General features: G+C 46.5%; 1 pseudogene; it reads right to left on the bottom strand.

Annotated features, from left to right (window-relative positions):
- Positions 1-4,760, bottom strand: part of LOC102824076 — a 50,871-nt pseudogene that overhangs the window by 43,755 nt on the left and 2,356 nt on the right.

The following is a 4,760-nucleotide window of genomic DNA, read 5'->3' as shown; positions in this document are numbered from 1 at the left end:
CAATTAACAGTGGATCTAGGTGAAAATACAAGAAAATTAAAATATTTGCAGAGTTTCAAAGTATTGTCCTATGAAAAATTAGGTAATTATAAAGTTTGATGGTCACACCTCATTGATAAAGAAACTCATTTCTCCCAAAGACACAAGGTATTTCCAGTGATATTTCCTTTAGAGTCAGTATTATTTTCTTACCCACTGAAAAGGCTTTTTTCTTTTTTAGTAGAGTTTCAGAGATTTGCTGTTCAAAATTACAGTATTAAGGATGAAGCCTCCTACTTCTGGGAATCCTGGCATGGCGCTCTGGGCTAGCAGGCTGGCAAGGTCGGTGAGTCAAGCTCGCCAGGTGCTCCTTAGAAACTCTAGGCAGGGTCGCTATGGGTCAGAACTGACTCGATGGCACTTCACAGCAACTGTCCTACTTTTGAGATAGAGCAGTCTCTCCACTGTGAGTTTTTATATGTGAGGTGAAGTGTGAGGAACACCTGAAGGTTTTGTCATATTCCTTACATTCATAGGTCCTCTCTCCACTATGAATTCACATATGTGCAGTGAGGGCTGTGGAAGAAGTAAAGACTTTTCTACATTCTTTACACTCATAGGGGTCTCTCTACACTGTGGATTCTTCTATGTCTTGTGAGGCTTGAGGATTAGAAAAAGGCTTTCCCACATTCCTTACATTCATAGGGCCTCTCTCCACTATGAATTCACATATGTGCAGTGAGGGCTGTGGAAGAAATAAAGGCTTTTCCACATTCCTTACATTCATAGGGCCTCTCTCCACTGTGAATTCACATATGTGCAGTGAGGGCTGTGGAAAAAATAAAGACTTTTCTACATTCTTTACACTCATAGGGGCTTCTCTCTACTGTGGAGTCTTCTATGTGTAATGAGTTTTGAGGCATGCCTGAAGCCTTTCCCACACTTCTTACATTCATAGGGCCTTTCTACACTGTGGATTCTTACATGTTTTCTGAGGTCTGAGGACCACCTAAAAGCTTTCCCACACTCCTTACATTTATAAGGCCTCTTGCCACTGTGAGTTCGTATGTGTTCAGAGAGGCAGTAGGAACGGCTAAAGGTTTTTCCGCATTCCTTACATTCATAAGGCCTCTCTCCACTGTGAGTTCGCATATGTGTAGTGAGGTGTGAGGAACAGCCAAAGGTTTTCTCACATACCTAACATTTGTGAGGTCTCTCTCTGCTGTGGATTCTTCTGTGCGTGCTGAGGTTTGAGGCTTGCCTGAACACTTTGCCGCATTCCACACACTCGTAAGGCATCTCTCCACTGTGAGTTCTTACATGACTAGTGAGGTTTGAGTAACTGATACAGGCTTTCCCACATTCTTAGCACTCGTAAGGCCTCTCTCCACTATGGATTCGCATGTGTGTGGTGATGTATGAGGAACGACTAAAAGATTTCCCACACTCCTTACATTTGTATGGTTTCTCTCCGCTGTGGATTCTTTTGTGTCTAGTGAGGTCTGAGGCATGCCTGAAGGCTCTCCCACACTCCTTACATTCAAATGGCATCTCTCCACTGTGGATTCTCATGTGCTTTGTGAGGACCGAGGAACAGCGGAAGGCTTTCCCACAGCCCTTACATTCGTAAGGTCTCTCTCCAGTGTGGGTTCTGATGTGTATATTGAGGACTGAGGTTAGCCTGAAGGTCTTCCCACACTCCTTACATTCGTAAGGTTTCTCTCCGCTGTGGAGTCTTCTGTGTAGAGTGAGGGATGAGGCTTGCCTGAAGGCTTTCCCACACTCCTTACATTCGTATGGTTTCTCTCCGCTGTGGAGTCTTCTGTGTGTAGTGAGGTATGAGGCTTGCCTGAAGGCTTTCCCACAATCCTTACATACAAATGGCATCTCTCCACTGTGGATTCTCACATGAAACTTGAAGACTGAGGAAGAGCGAAAGGCTTTCCCACAGTCCTTACATTTGTACGGTTTCTCTCCAGTGTGGGTTCTGATGTGTGCAGTGCGGGCTGAGCTTTGACTAAAGGTCTTCCCACACTCCTTACATTCATAGGGCTTCTCTCCACTGTGAGTTCGCATGTGTGACGTGAGGTATGGGGAACGGCCAAAGGTTTTCTCACATACCTTACATTCATAAGGTCTCTCTCCACTGTGGATTGTTCTGTGCATGCTGAGGTTTGAGGGTCGCCTGAAGACTTTGCCGCATTCCACACACTCGTAAGGCATCTCGCCACTGTGAGATCCTACGTGCCTAGTGAGGGCTGAGTTACTGATAAAGGCTTTCCCACATTCTTGGCACTCATAAGGCCTCTCTCCACTGTGGATTCGTATGTGTGTGGTGAGGTATGAGGAACACCTAAAAGATTTCCCACACTCCTTACATTTGTATGGTTTCGGTCTGCTGTGGATTCTTCTGTGTGTAGTGAGATCTGAGGCCTGCCTAAAGACTTTACCACACTTCTTACATTCAAACGGCATGTCTCCACTGTGGATTCTCACGTGGTTCGTGAGGGAGGCGGCGTCACTGAAGGCATTCCCACAGTCCTTACATTCATAAGGCTTACTTCTATTATGAACCTTTCTACGTAAAATGAGGGATGAATAATGACTGAAGGTCTTGCAACACTCTTTGCAGTCACGCCGATGAGTTCTTAGATGTTTCCAGAAGGTTGGGAAACTGGAGAAATCTTCTCCACACTCATCACACAGATAGCGTCTCTCACGTGGCAGAGTGGGTGCAGGCTGACTGAGGGTTGAGATACAAAACAAGTCCTTTCCACAGGCCTTACATCTGTGGGGGGTCTTCCCATTAAGAGTTCTCATAAGAGTGGTCAGGTGACAGACACAACTGCAAGGTACACCACACTTCTTACACTGACAGGTACTGTGTCTGGTAGGAGACTGGGCACCATGGCTGGGTGACGAGTGAGCCGGCAAGGTTCTTCCACTCCAAGAGTGTTCTAGATGATTTGTTTCTGCAGGATTTCTTTGTAGCGCAGCAAGATTAGGAATCTGGCGAGAGGTTTTGTCAAACGTGGTGCTTTCACGTAGGGTCCGTACTGTATGAGTTCTGTAAAACACAGGCAAAGTGCTGTTGGAAATAAATTGGCCCTGTTTCATCATCAATAGACACAGTGAAAAAGCCTGGTGTTTGTCCTGACTTGTCTGATGTTAAAACACCAAGCAGGATTACTACCATCACTACCACCATTTCACTACAAAAGGAGGCTCTCTGATATTTGTCTCAAAGTGAAAAATGCTTCAAACACGATCTGACTCAAACAACTATCACAATGTTGTGTTGTGGAAATACTGTACATACGTAATTGTGCATCAAGCTTTATATGAGGCCGGCATATAAAGCTCACCAGCAGCTCCGTGGAAACCCTAAGAAGGGTTGTGATGAGTCAGATTTGACTTGACAGCATAGGGTATTATTGAATGCCTGCCAGCTGGTTGACTGATAGCAATCCCAGATAGGATTTCTGTGGAGCGGCTGGTGGGTTATGAAATGCCAATCCTACAACAAGTGGTTCAATGCTTATCCTACAGCCCTATGCCACGACCTCTTACACACATGAGCACACATACTTATGTAGGTATCTGTCTGGGTCAGGGCTTCTAAACCACTTTGTAGCAGTTAGGTATCTGCTGACCCAGGACCCACAGTGCCCCGCCACATTCGATGGCTGTTGCTGTCCAAAGTCCTACCAGTGATCCAGTCTCCCTAGTGGACCACAAAGTGTCAGGAGCCCAAGGCAGCACTCTGGAGAGAGATGCAGTCAGCGAGATGCAGTGCACCGCTGCACGGAGGCTTCCTACTGAGGTCAGAACCACATGGGGAGCAGATCTGATGGCTGGGCCACACCGTGGCCTGACTGCATCAACACAGAGAACTGCTGAACCCATAGGAGTGAAGCCCTGCTGTCCAGAGGAGCATGCATGAGCGCATGCTAACATCACGGCACCTCAGGACTGCCTTTGGAAACACTGCTTTCATTGTGTGGACAACACTTACCTAGAATGTCTCCCCTGGTTTTGACGCTGGTTTCTACCGCCTTTGGATATGGCCGCATCTCCAAACATGGAGCACCAGATATCCCTCTTCATGTATTCTCTGAATAATTTTTCCTCTTCACTGAGGTTGCAAGAAACTGATGCAGTAATCGAAGCCCCGTTCACAAGTCGCAAGGAAAAGAAAAGGAACTATTAGGGAACAAAATACTTCATTGAACAAAAAAGACTTTAGTCCACGTTTTGCCGTGTAAGCATTTTGGCAAAGATTACTAAGCAGTTTACGGAAACTGCTTCCACGAGGACCGGCAGATGGTGGTTACATAAAATTGTGTTAGGCGTGCTACGTAGGATGCCACTGCACACAACACACAGGTACAAACATAAGGAAAGGGGCTCAGGAACACAGCAGAGAGGACTTAACAAAACACACAAGTACAAACACAAGGAAAGGGTCTCAGGACCACAGGTGTGAGGACTGAACACAATACACAGGTACAACCACAAGGAAAGGGTCTCAGGACGACAGGTGTGAGGACTGAGCACACACACAGGTACAACTACAAGGAAAGGGGCTCAGACCCACAGGATTGAAGACTAAACACAACACACAGGTACAACCACAAGGGAAGGGGCTCAGGACCACAGGAGTGAGGACTGAACATAACACACAGGTACAACCACAAGGAAAGGGGCTCAGGACCACAGGTGTGAGGACTGAACACAACACACAGCTACAACCACAAGGAAAGGGGCTCAGGACCACAGGT

This window comes from Chrysochloris asiatica, unplaced genomic scaffold (genome assembly GCF_000296735.1).
Source record: "Chrysochloris asiatica unplaced genomic scaffold, ChrAsi1.0 scaffold00500, whole genome shotgun sequence".
Lineage (NCBI taxonomy): Eukaryota > Metazoa > Chordata > Mammalia > Afrosoricida > Chrysochloridae > Chrysochloris > Chrysochloris asiatica.
This window is presented reverse-complemented; position numbering and strand designations above follow the sequence as displayed.